The 13,903-nt window shown below is 40.4% G+C and overlaps 1 long non-coding RNA gene across 1 annotated transcript; it reads left to right on the top strand.

The window, feature by feature from the left end:
• Nucleotides 1-1,350: 1,350 nt before the first annotated feature.
• On the top strand, nt 1,351-3,655 carry LOC147578329 (uncharacterized). Its single transcript, XR_015255079.1, has 2 exons — nt 1,351-1,697; nt 3,256-3,655. It is a non-coding gene; the product is annotated as an uncharacterized LOC147578329 (long non-coding RNA).
• The last annotated feature ends 10,248 nt before the right edge of the window (nt 3,656-13,903 follow it).

The raw sequence follows: 13,903 nt of genomic DNA, 5'->3' as shown, positions 1-13,903 counted from the left end.
GGCTCCGGTCTCCGAGTTGTCAGCACAGAGCCTGACACGGGGCTCAAACTTATGAATCCTGAGATCATGACCTGAGCTGAAGTCAGATGAGCCAACAGCCACCCAGGCGCCCCAACAGACAGCAGCTTCAAAACCAACACATCTCACATCCTCAACACAGGCTCTCTCCTTTCTTCCCAGAAGTCTTTTCTCTTCTCAAGATCCATAGCTAGCATCTGGTCCCCCCCTAAATTCCTGCATGAACATCACTTCTTATGTTTGAAAAGCTTTAAGTCCTCCTCACTGAAGTTTGTTACCCTAACTAGGCCTACTTCTGCCCTTGTGAATAGGTCTCTCTGTTCCTTTTCCTCTGGTTTCAGTGACAATCTTGAATGAGAGAGGGACTCAAAGGATGAACAGATGCCGATTCTAAAACACAGCCATTTGGGATGTGGCCTGGTCACTAATGGCTGTTGTTGCTAGAATAGGAGTAACTCCAGCATAAGTGACGAAGAGACAAAGTATCAGGGAGCCGGGCTCTGAGTCTGTCTAAATACCCTCATAATGCGACCACCACCCACTGGCTCTGAGCCTTAAGCAAACTGACTCATAAAGTCACCTCATCATCAGGGGGATCAGCTGAGCTTAGAGCTGGCAATACTATTTGTAATCGAACATTAAATACAAATGTTAAACGACCTTATGTGATTGCTGATCATCTACTATGCTACTTTTATAATCAAGAATTTCTACTATATTATCCAAAAAAACCCCATTATTTGCCACTGGGAAAAAAAATCAAACCTATATTCTTTCATCTTAAAATGGGAGAGTTTGTGAAGATGGTTTTGGTGTAATTCCGGTATTAATATTCTATCAGATTAAATATAAAGAATATTTTAAAAATCCTAATCTACTTTCAGTTGATAGAATTCAATAGCATGTATACAAAGAGTACTTAAAAAATTGGCAGTCATCATTAAAGGAAGACATTATCTTCTGGGCAGGGGATGTTCCTTAGTATTTAGAGGTAAGTAGTCTGGGTGCAATTTCCTGTGGCACCCTCAAAACCTGAGCACCTGAGCAAATACATTATTTGGCCTCCGTAATCTTCAGCTTCTTTTCTGATAAACTAGATGCAATAATAACACTTCCTCAAAGTTAGTAGGAGGTTTAAATGAGTTAATGTTTAGGGGCACCTGGGTGGCTCAGTCGGTTGAGCATCTGACTTTGGCTCGGGTCATGATCTCATTGTTCACAAGTTCAAGCCCTCCACCAGGCTTGCTACTATCAGCTCAGATCTTCTATATTTCAGATCCTCTATCCCTCTCTCTCTCTCTCTCTGCCCCTCCCCTGCTCATACTCTCTCTCTCAAAAATGAATAAACATTAAAAAAAAAATGTCTTTTTCCAACACAATGGCAGGTCCCATTGTTACTGGAGAAGAGAGTTCAGAAATGTGTTTGAGACATTTCACAATGCAATAGCACGGCATAGCTAGATGTGGAGCAGGGTAGAGTAAGGCACAACTTTCAAAAGTGATTTTCCCTCGTCTTTCTGCCTTCGCTTTTTAAAAATCATTTTGCTGCACGTGTGGAGGCACTCAGGATCAAACATGTGGTACCAACAGTCTAGCAGCAGAGCCACAGAGACAGATGGTTACTCCAGGACATCCTCCTCAGTCTCAGGCTTCAACCTCAGTTAGAACGGAGAGACAAGGTGGGTCAGATAAGTCCTTCCCCTGCCACACTTGAGCATCCCTTGACAAGCTCAGTGGCAGCATCACTAAATGCCACTCACATGCAGATCATGGGTTATGCCCCAAATACCCAAGGGCCAGATTTTACCATGCTCTGTAGAAAGGTAACATTCTTGGACCACATCCAGGGGCTTTGTGGCAACCTCCCTCCAGCAAATCAGTCAAGATTCCTCCTGAGCCCTGTCACGTTCGGTGTATTGGTGACCTGAATAAAAGAATAAAAGAATGTCATCAGATGTGCAGGTCGTCATCAAAATGGGTGACCACCACTATCTTAAAGGAGATTAATTGTAAAGTGACCTTAGACAGCCAAAATGAAATGTAAAACCAACAAGTATAAGAATAACATCCATGCAAACAAAAAAACAAAGCAAACACAAAAGCATCCCACAGGCAGAAGTGGTAGTGGGAAGTGAGACATTAGAAGGTCAAAACTGACCTCAATTTAAATGAAACATCAATATAGCCCACTGTGAGGAAAAGGACAATGGTATTGGAGTATATCAAGAAGAATATCAAAAGTCAGGGGGATAAAACCTTTTACTGGATTAATTAGTCATCATTAAGTAGAATATTACATTTATGTTTTAGTATTTTTTTGAAGAGTGTGAAAATTTAAAAACTGGAGAGGACTCAAAGAAGAAGAAGAAATATCTAAAACTCTCTAATTTTTTATCGGACGAAAAAGCCATAAAATCTGTTTTGGTTAAGAGAGAATGAGGGATGACTTTATATCAGTCCTCGAAAATGGAGGGGAGGAGGTGAAAGATATTGTACTTGTATATAGAAGATTGAACAAGCAGTAGTATTGTAGATTTTTTAAGGTGGTTGGTTGGCAGTTTGGGCAGAAAGGTACCAGAAGACTGCAGATGGCTATTAAAATAAGCAAAGCCCAGAGTGTACACTTTTAGAGCCGTTGCATTGGGTGTTGGCTTGGCTAGACAGCCAAAGGAAAGAACCTCCCTGGATAGGAAGCTCTCCTTATATTCTACTTCTATGCTTGTAACGCCAATTACTGGCAATTTTGTTGGAGCTTGGACTGCAAGCAGTGCCTCAGGCTCTAAGCTCTGGCTGTTGAGGCTCCTGCTCCATAATCAAGCCCTCTTAATTGTCCTGGGTGCTAATGAAGCTTCTGACTACAGATAGGATTCTCCAGAGACTCTATCTCAACAGTAAATATCCTCCTCCCCACCCAATTAAAAACCCATTTGTTTCTATCTTCATTTAATCCATTTTTTCTTTGGTCTCACACTCCTCTGGATGGTCCTCATCCTCCTCTCACAGCATCCTCTGCATAGTTAGTTGATAAGTCCTCCCCATCTGAATAGATCTGACATTAACCATGCCATTGTTCTATCTCCCATGAGGGGTTGCTCCAACGATCTCATGTTCCTCTGGGATCCTCTTTTTTGACCTGACTTTTATCAATCATGATTTCTTTCAGCCCACCGAGGTGACTTAGCAAAAAGCCTAGAACTATGGAGATCCAGACTAATCTCTGTTCTCTCTTTCACCAAGAGAAGACAATAACAGAAGACTTCATGAAGAAATGATCCATATGAGAGCTGAGATCACCTAACAGAGCAGAAGGAAAAAAAAATGGAACGGAAGGAGCCAAAGACCCATACTAGGGAAGCAGTGTTTTCCTTTGTTTCCCAAATCAGGTGGAACGCTCTTTCCTACAAACAGAGACACTACCATTGAAAGACCACCACGAACAAAAGACTTGCCTGCTTCAGCTGAGTCACTCTTACTGCAGTTAGGGCTTTGGGGGTCATCACCTCAAGTTGTTTGCTTAATGGTGGGGTTTTTCCTTTGCATGAAAATCTGGGGAATTTGTCTCAAATGTGGTTTCTCAGGCTCTATACCCAGCTATTTTTTTAAATTCAAGTATAATTAAAGTACAGTATTATGTTAATTTCAGGTGTACGATATAATGATTCAACAATTCTATACATTTCTCAGTGCTCATCACGATAAGTGTACTCTCAATCCCCTTTACCTACTTGACCCATCCCCCCACCCACCATCCCTCTAGCAATTGCCAGTTTGTTCTCTATAGTTAAGAATCTGGGTTTTTGGGGGGCGCCTGGGTGGTTCAGTCAGTTAAGCATCTCACAGTCTGTGAGTTCAAGCCCTGCGTCGGGCTCTGTGCTAACAGCTCAGAGCCTGGAGCCTGCTTCAGATTCTATGTCTCCCGCTCTCTCTGCCCCTCCGTGCTTGTGATCTATCTCTCTAAAAAATAAATAAAAAATTAAAGAATTTTTTTAAAAAAAGAGTCTTCCTTTTTCTGTTTGTTTTGTTTCCTAAATTCCACATATGAGTGAAATCATATGGTATTTGTCTTCCTCTGATTTATTGCACTTAGCATTATATCCTGTAGCTCCATCCCATGTTTTTGCAAATGGCAAGATTTTGTTCTTTTTAAGGCTGAGTAATATTCCATTGTATATATATACCATATCTTTTTTTTTTTTTTTTGAGAGACAGAGAGAGAGAGAGAGAGAGAAAGCGCAATAGTCAGGGAGAGGGGTAGAGGCAGAGAATCCTAAGCAGGCTCCACATTCAGTGCTCAGCACAGAGCCACACACAGGGCTCAATCCCATGACCCTGAGATTATGACCTGAGCCGAAAGCAAGAGTCAAATGTTCAACCGATGAACCACCCAGGCACCCCTGTACCACATCTTCTTTCTCCATTCCTCTGTGGATGGACACCTGGGCTGCTTCCATAATTTGGCTATTATAAATAGTACTGCAATAAACATAGGGGTGCATATCTTTTCAAATCAGTGCTTTTGTTTTCTTTGAGTAAATACCCAGTAGTGGAATTATTAGATCATATTGGTAGTTCTATTTTTAAATTTTGAGGAATTTCCATGCTGTTTTCCACAGTAGCTGTACCAGCTTACATTTCCATCAACCACACACTAGGGTTCCTTTTTCTCCACATCCTCCCTCGCCAACCCTTGTTAGTTCTTGTGTTTTTCATTTTAGCCATTCTGACGAGTGTGAGGTGATATCTCATTTTGATTTTGATTTGCATTTCCCTGATAGTGAATGAAGTTGAGTATCTTTTCATGTGTCTGTTGGCCATCTTTGGAAAAATGACTATTCATATCCTCTGCCTTTTTTAATTTGATTATTTGGCTTTTTGGTGTTGAGTTGTATAAGTTCTTTATATATTATCAATATTAAGCTCCTTATTGGATACATAATTTGCAAAATATTTTCTCCCATTCAGTAGATTGTCATTTTGTTTTGTTGATGATTTCCTTCACTGCGTAAAAGCTTTTTATTTTGGTGTAGTCCCAATAGTTTAATTTTGCTTTTGTTTCCCTTGCTAAAGGAGACATATCTAGAAAAATATTTCTACATCTGATGTCAAAGGGGTCACTGCCTATGTTTTCTTCTAGGAATTTTATGGTTTCAAGTCTCACACTTAGGCCTTTAATCCATTTTGAGTTTATTTTTGTACATGGCATAAGAAAGTGGTCCAGTTTCATTCTTTTGCATGTAACTGTCCAATTTTCCCAACACCATTTATTGAAGAGACTGTTTTTTTCCCTTGTATATTCTTTCCTTCTTTGTTGTAGATTACTTGACCATAAGTAAAGCATAAGTTTATTTCTAGACTCTCTATCCTGTTATATTGCTCTATGTGTCTATTTTTATTCCAGTACCATACTATTTTGGTTACTATAGCTTTGTAGTATATCTTGAAATCTGGGATTGCAATACCTCCAATTTTATTATTTTTCAAAATTGCCTTGGGTATTTGGGGTCTTTTGGGTTCCATAAAAATTTTAGGATTATTCATTCTAGTTCTGTGAAAAATGTTGTTGGTGTTTTGATAAGGATTACATTAAATCTGTAGATTTCTCTGAGTACTAGAGACATTTTAACAATATTTGTTCTTCCAATCCATGAGCATGGAATTTTTTCCCATTTATTTGTGTCATCTTCAACTTCTTCCATCAAAATTTTATAGTTTTTGGAGTACAGGTCTTTTACCTCCTTGGTTAAGTTTATTCCTAGGTATTTTTATTCTTTTTGGTGCAACTGTAAATGGAATTTTTTTTCTTCCAAGATTTTATTTAAATTCAAGTTAGTTAACATATAGCGTAGTATTGGTTTTAGGAGTAGCGTCTAGTGATTCATCACTTACACATCACATCCAGTGCTCATCCCAACAAGTGCCCTCCTTAATGCCTGTCACCAAATTAGCCCATCCCATCACCCATCGCCCCTCCAGCAACCCTCCATTTGTTCTCTATAGTGAAGAGTCTCTTTGGGTTTGCCTCCCTCTCTGTTTTTATCTTATTTTATTTTTCCTTCCCTTCCCCTATGTTCATCCTGTTTTGTTTCTTAAATGCCACATATGAGTGAAGTCATATGTGGAATTATGGCTGATTGACTTATTTCGCTTAGCATACACTCTAGTTTCATCCACATCATTGCAAATGTCAAGATTTCATTCTTTTTGATGACTGAATGTATGTGTGTGTGTGTGTATATATATCTATATCTATCTATCTATCTATCTATCTATATATATATATATATACCACATCTTCTTTATACATTCATCAGTTGATGGAAATTTGGGCTCTTTCCATAATTTGGCTATTGTTGATAGTGCTGCTATAAACACTGGAGTACATGTGCCCCTTAGAATCAGTATTTTTGTTGTTATGTCATTTTGTTATGACCCAGCAATTGCTGGGTCATAGGGTAGCTCTATCTTTAACTTTCTGAGGAAGCTTCCACACTATTTTCCAGTGTCGTTGCCCAAGTTGTATTCCCACCAACAGTGTAAGAGGAATTGTTTTCTTAATTTCTCTTTCTGCTGCTTCACTATTAGTGTATAGAAATGCAACAGATTGCTGTATATTAATTTTGTATCCTATAACTTTACTGAATTCATTTATGAATTCTGATGGGTTTTTGGTGGAATCTTTAGGGATTTCTATATATAGTATCATGTAATCTGCAAATAGTGAAAATTTTACTCCTTCCTGACCAATTTGGATGGGTTTTATGTCTTTTTCTTGTCTGATTGCTGTGGCTATGACTTCCAGGACTGTGTCGAGTAAAAGCGGTAATAGGGGTGCCTGGGTGGCTCACTCGATTGAACATCTGACTCTTGATTTCAGCTCAGGTTGTGATCCCAGGGTCATAGGATCAAGCCCCACATTGGGCTGCATGCTGAGTGTGGGGCCTGCTTAAGATTCTCCCTCTCTCTCTCTCTCTATCTCTCTCTCTCCCTCTCTCAAAAAAAAAAAAAAAAAAAAAAGGTGGTAAGACTGGACATCCTCGTCTTGTTCCTGATCTTAGAGGAAAAGCTCTCAGTTTTCACCAATGAGTATAATATTAGCTGTGAGTTTTTCACATATTCCCCCGGATATTTTTAATAAGCACACCAATGACTATTATGCTGGGATTGGGAGCTTTCTCTACTGACGTTAATTTGAACATCCAGAAACTCTCCTGGTTAATGCTTCCTTCTATTTTATTTTATTTAATTAAATTTATTTATTTATTTTTCCTTCTCTATTCTTTCTCTATTCTTTCCTGCTCTATGTAAGCAGAATAAGCTCAAAGAGGATAGTGAAGGGGCACCTGGGTGGCTCAGTCGGTTTAATATCTGACTTCAGCTCAGGTCATGGTCTCAGCTCAGCTTAGGTTCATGAGTTTGAGCCCTGCGTCGGACTCTGTGCAGACAGCTCAGAGCCTGGAGCCTGCCTCAGATTCTGTGTGTGTCTCTCTCTTCCCTTCCCCTGCTCACACTCTGTTTCTCTCTCTCTTTCTCTCTCAAAAATAATAAAACCATTTTAAAAAAAGAGGATAGTGAAATCATCCACTAAAGTGTTGCATCCACACGACTCCTGAAACAGAATGCTACGGGTACCAGTGACAGTCACAACAAAGTTTATTACAACGAGAGGCAAGGCCGACTGACTGGGACCAACACTCTTGATAAGAGTGTGGCTCTGAACAGCCGGGGTACAGAGTTTGTAAAGCCGATCACATCGTTTTATCATTATCTGGGAACAGAACAGAGAAACAGTTCCCAGATGAGTTAGAAACAGTTGCCAGATGAGTCAGAAACAGTTATTGAATGAGGTGATTATTTTAGACTTTCTGCCGCTAAGTTGTAACCAGTGGATCTCCTTGACCTTGTCTCTGATGCTCTTTTTTTGAGCTTTTGTTTCCTTCATTGGTAAAGCCTGATTCACAAGAGTATGAAGTATGATTTACAAGAGTAAAAGCAAGGCTGTTATCTTTTGGCCTTCAGTGTCAGAACAAAGTTGTTATTTTTCAAGCTAAGCGTTAGCCTTACACTACAGTTTAACCCTTACAAAAGCATATGCGATATGTGATGAAGCTAGTATTCACATCTTAGACTGCTTTTCCCAAGGCTGTGCTTTTATTTCTTCAGCACAGACCCAGGATGGGATTTGTGGACAATATCCGTAAGAGTTAGTTATTCCTGGTAACTGTTACTTATACATTCAACAACTATTTACAACAATGTTTTATCTGGCAGTTTCTTGTGGAGGCACTGGGGAGATTGGATAAACAAGGCAGACAGAGTGCCTGCTCTCAGGAAGATGGTTTCCTGGCACAGGAGCCCAGTATTTTATAGATAATCACATCAATACATTTTAATTATGACTGTGATAAGTTTTACTTAATACTTGTGTTCCTTCATCCCATTGTGTCAGCCACAACTGAAAATTGACTGAGTATAAATAATAGGACTATAGAAGTGTGATTTTAAAAATGCCCCAGGAGGGGCCCCTGGGTGGCTCAGTTGGTTAAGTGTCCAACTTTGGCTCAGGTCGTGATCTTGCGGTGTGTGAGTTCGAGCCCTGTGTCAGGCTCTGTGCTGACAGCTCAGAGCCTGGAGCCTGCTCTGGATTCTGTTTCCCTTTCTCTCCACCCCTTCCCCATTCACACTGTGTCTCTGTCTCTCTCAAAAATAAACATTTTAAAATATGTCCCAGGAAAGGCTCTTTGTTTTAACAGTGGAAATACCTATGTTTGTTCCAAGGTCCCCTGAAATTTAGATGTGGGTTCCTTGGGGGGTGTGTTATATCGTTTGGACAGAGAAGCTTGAGGCCAAGGTTTGTGTGGTGATTCTGATGCCATTTAGTGGTGGGGGAGTTTGGGAAGATCTCTTAGTCTCTGGGCCTGTTTCCTTGTCAGTAAAATAAGGTTATTGTTCTAGCTCTTCGAGGTCTTCTCCCACTCAGTTTTCTCTGAGTCCGTGGAGAACTGTAATGTGTATTAAACATGCCCTGGGAACTGCTGCTGGGACCCGACCTGGGCCCTACGGTGTGTGTTTCCTCTAATAGCCTGAGCTGAGCCAATGCCCTGAGAGTCCAGAGCTGAGAGAGAAAATGGAAGAAAGTCAGCAAATTTGGAGGATGAAAAGTATCTGAAGAAAGCCAAGATAATGGCAGAGCATGTGGTAGCCAACATGACAAGAATAAAGATGGTCTTCAGGCTGGGTTCAAAAAAATCAGGGAACCCTAAGGAATGCCTGTAGCATCATCGGACTCCTCAAAGAACATCCTAAGTGAAGCAGTGAGAGCTAGGAGAGTAACTTACCCAAAGTGAACTTGTTGTAAAGGAAAAACATCCCTGGTGTGTCTCCTCTAGCCTCAGTATTACAACACTAATTTATTTCTGACACCAGATTATGTGAGTTTTCCACACGTCAGTAATTCTGCAACACCAGTTGGGTGTCTTACAATTTAACTCAATTCGGACACTGACTAATGGAGTTAGTGTCCGATCCCACAAGAGTTCAGTCCCTTCAGATTGTCTCTTTCCCATTTCAGATACCAATCACCAGTCCAGGTTATTAACCACGCCTCTGACCCACCAGCTACAACCCAGAGTTTCCCAGAATCCCTTCCTTGGGTTAAGTTAGTTTGCTAGAGTGTCTAACAGAACTTAGGAAAACAGTTTACTTACTAGGTTACTTGTTTGTTATTTCAAAATATAACTCAGGAACAACCAGATGGAAGAGATGCATGGGGCAAGGTATATGAAAAGGGGCGCAGAGCTTCCACACGCTCTCTGGGGTTGCCACTCTCCTAACACCTCCCTGTGTTTGCCAGCCTGGAAGCTCTTAGAGCCCTATGGTTCTGGGATTTTTGATGGAGGCTTCATTATGTAGGCATGATTGAGTAAATTATGGGTTATTGGTGATTGAGGCAATTTCCAGGCCCTCTCCCCTCCCTAAGGGTAGGAGGATAGGACTGAAAGTTCCAACCTTCTAATCACAGTTCAACTGGCAACCAGTCCTCATCCTTAGGGGCTTTCCAAAAGTCCCTCCATTAACATAAATTCAGGTGTGGTTGAAAGAGGCTTGTTGTGAATAACAAAAAACACCTTGGAAAACTTAGAAGTATTGGGCTAATTCTTCAAAAAACACAAGCTAGCAAAACTGAACCAAGATGAAATAGACAATCTGAAAATCCTGTATAAAGATTGAAGAATTGAATTTGTTTTCTTTTTTTTTTTTTTTTTTTTAAATTTTTTTTTTCAACATTTATTTATTTTTGGGACAGAGAGAGACAGAGCATGAACGGGGGAGGGGCAGAGAGAGAGGGAGACACAGAATCGGAAACAGGCTCCAGGCTCTGAGCCATCAGCCCAGAGCCTGACGCAGGGCTCGAACTCACGGACCGCGAGATCGTGACCTGGCTGAAGTCGGTCGCTTAACCGACTGCGCCACCCAGGCGCCCCTGTTTTCTTTTTTTAAGTAGGCTCCACACCCAGCACAGAGCCCAACATGAGGCTTGAACTCATGACATGATGCTGAGATCAAGGCCAGAGCCAAAATCAAGAACTGGATGCTTAACCAAATGAGCCACCCAGGCATCCCTGAAGAATTGAATTTGTAATTAAATAACTCCCCATAAGCAAGTCTCTCAGCCCAGATGGTTTCACCAGAAAAGTCTATGAAACATTTAAAGAAGAAGTAACATGAATTTTGATGAGGGGGCGTGAAGCAAACCAAGGACAAAGCAGAAGCTAACACCCCCCACGCACACTCCCCCTCCCCCGCCACACACTAGGTGGGACAGGTATGATATTCCTTGGACTCTCCTGGCTATCCAAAAACAGGAAATGACAAAAAACTGGTAAGAGTCTCCACCAGTTTACCAGAAAAAGGCAATTCCATCAATAGACTAAAGTCCAGGAACTCCCTACAGTCTTAATGTTAATGCTTTGCTAGAGGGAAAAACAACCTTAGCTTGACAACAGCAAGGCCTCCAATAAGTCTTTAGTATGTGAAAGTATCTCTTGAAACCTCCTCTTGACTTCATCTCCCCACACTCCATAAAAGGGTCGCCCCCATACTTACAGCGCAGCTCTGCCTGCCCAAGGATGCTGTCCCCATGCTTTAATAAATCACCTTTTTGCACCAAAGGTGTCTTCAAGAATTATTTCTTGGCCGTCAGCTCTGAATCCCACGAACCCCCCATCACCCCAAAACTTCATCAATTTTACACAATCTAATCTGAAATATACAAGAAGAAGGAACACTTTCCAACTCATTTTATGAGTCTACCATTACCCTGATACCTAAACCAGGCAAAGATAGTACAAAAGAATACTATAAACCAATAGCCCTCATGAACTTAAATGCAAAAATTATCAGCAAAATATTAGCAGATTGAATCCGGCAATGTATAAAAAAAAGTATACACCATGACAAAGTGGGATTTATTCCAAGTGTGCAAGGTTGGCTTAACACTAAAAAATTAATTGATATAGTTTATGGTGTCTGTCTTTCAATCGGATGGGGGCCCCCAAGTGTGGGGTGACCATCAGGTGGTGTGGTAGAGCCCCTCCCTAAGGAATGTGGTGGAGGCCTTCTCAAAACAAAGGAAGGCAACATGCAACTTGGCCCAATGAACTCCTATACACATACGCATAACTCTAACAGACTCTGCAACTTGGACTGTGTCCAATCAGACTCTATGTGTCACCATATACAGGAGACAAAGAAGTTGAAATTGCATAAAAGCCCCACTGCACTTGAGGCTCTGCTTTTTTGGGGTCTTAGCCCACTGAGCCTGTGGTGGCATGAATAAAACTGCTTCCTGGAAAGAAGAGCCTCCATGTCCCATCTCTGTGTGAAAATCCTGCTACAGTGGAAGCTGGTGGCTTGAGCGGTGAAAAGATTCACCCAAGGCAGAGCGAAGGAGAGAAGTTTATTGAATACACAAGGGGGCTACAGACAGGTCAGCAGAGCAGAGTGTCTGCAATGAGGCAGTGGGTGGGGGCTGTGTTTAAATGTGGAAGGTGAGGAGTATGAGTAAGTAAGGCATTTCCTCTTTTTTTTTTTGAACTGTGCCTGGTTGTAAGTAGCCCATTGGTTAGTCAGGGCCTATGGATATGTTGAGATGAGTTGCCCGGTGGTGGGCCTGTCTGTATTCAGCCAGAGAGTCACTGAGGGCTCTTTCTACATTCCATTGCTCACGCACACCTGTTGTCTAAAAGCGGCCTCTACATATTTCACTATATCAACAGGCTAAAGAAGACACAACATACTATTACACCAACTGATGCAGAAAGAGTATGCAACAGAATCCAATACCCATTCATGAATAAAACTCTCAGATAAATAGGACAAGAGAGGCAGTTCCTCAATTTAATAAAAACTATTTACAAAAAACCTACAGCTAAGATTATACTTGGTGGTGAAAGACTGAATGCTTTTCCCCAAAGATTAGGAACAAGAAAATGATGTCTATTCTCATGACTTTAATCAATATCATACTGCAAGTTCTGGCCACTGCAGTAAGGCAAGAATAAAGAAATAAAAGGCATACAGATTAGTAAGGAAGAAATAAAACTAACCCTATTTGCAGATGACATTACTGTCTATGTAGACAATTCCAAGGAAAAAAAAGAAACCCAGAACTAATAAATGAGTTCAGCAAGATTGCAGGATAAAAGATCAACACACAAAAGTCAACTGAATTTCTATACACTAACAATGAGTACTTGGGAATTATTTAATTGAATTTAATTGAAGTTTAAAAACAATATAATTTACAATTGCTCCAAAGAAAATGAATTACTAAGGTATAAATCTAACAAAGCAAATAAAGGATTTGTGTGCTTAAAATGACAAGATACTGATGAAAGAAATAAAAAAGACCTAAATAAATGGAGAGATATACTCTGTCCATGTTTGGACATCTCAAGATATTAAAGATGTCAACTCTCCCCAAACTGACCTATAGGTTTAGTGCAATTCCTATCAAAATCCCAGCAAAAATTTTTGGAGACATAGATAAGCTTGTTATAAAACTTATAAGGAAGTAACAGACTCTCAAACAGCTAATATAATCTTGAAAAAGAAGAATAAAGTGAGAGGAATCACTCTACCTGAAATTAAGGGTTATTATATATAGTAAGCAATACAGTGTGGTGTTGGTGAAAGCATAGATATATCAATGGAACAGAATAGAGAACCCACAAAATAGACCCACACGCGTACGTTCAACAGATTTTTTTTTATAAAGGTGCGAAAGCAATCCCATGGAGGAAGGATAGCCTTTTTCAGCAAATGATACTGGAGCAATTGGACATTGATAGGCAAAAAAAAAAAAATGAGCTTCAACTTAAAACTGTTCGGGATTTAGGACTAGGCAAAGAGTTACGGCACCAAATGTTGGCACCAAAAGCATGATCCATTAAAGGAAAGATTGATAGATTGGACCACATCAAAATTAAAAACCGTTGCTCTACAAGACTTTGTTAAGAGAATGAAAAGACAAGGAGAAAATATTTGCAAACCATATATCCACGAAAGACTAGTATCTACAATATAAAAAGAATTTTGGGGCGCCTGGATGGCTCAGTCGGTTAAGCATCCAACTCCGGCTCAGGTGGTCATGATCTCACAGATCATGAGTTTGAGCCCCACATCAGGCTCTGTGCTGACAGCTCAGAGCCTGGAGCCTGCTTCTGATTGTGTCTCTCTCTCTGCCCCTGCCCCACTCATGCTCTGTCTCTTCAGTCTCAGAAATAAACATAAAAAAAAAAAAAAAACTCAACAGTAAAGTAACAACCCAATTAGAAAATTAACAAAGATATAAACTGATATTTCCCCTGAAAGGATATAAAGACTG

This window comes from Puma concolor, chromosome C1 (assembly GCF_028749965.1).
Source record: "Puma concolor isolate L17-30 chromosome C1, mPumCon1.1.hap2, whole genome shotgun sequence".
NCBI classification, from domain to species: Eukaryota; Metazoa; Chordata; class Mammalia; order Carnivora; family Felidae; genus Puma; species Puma concolor.
This window is presented reverse-complemented; position numbering and strand designations above follow the sequence as displayed.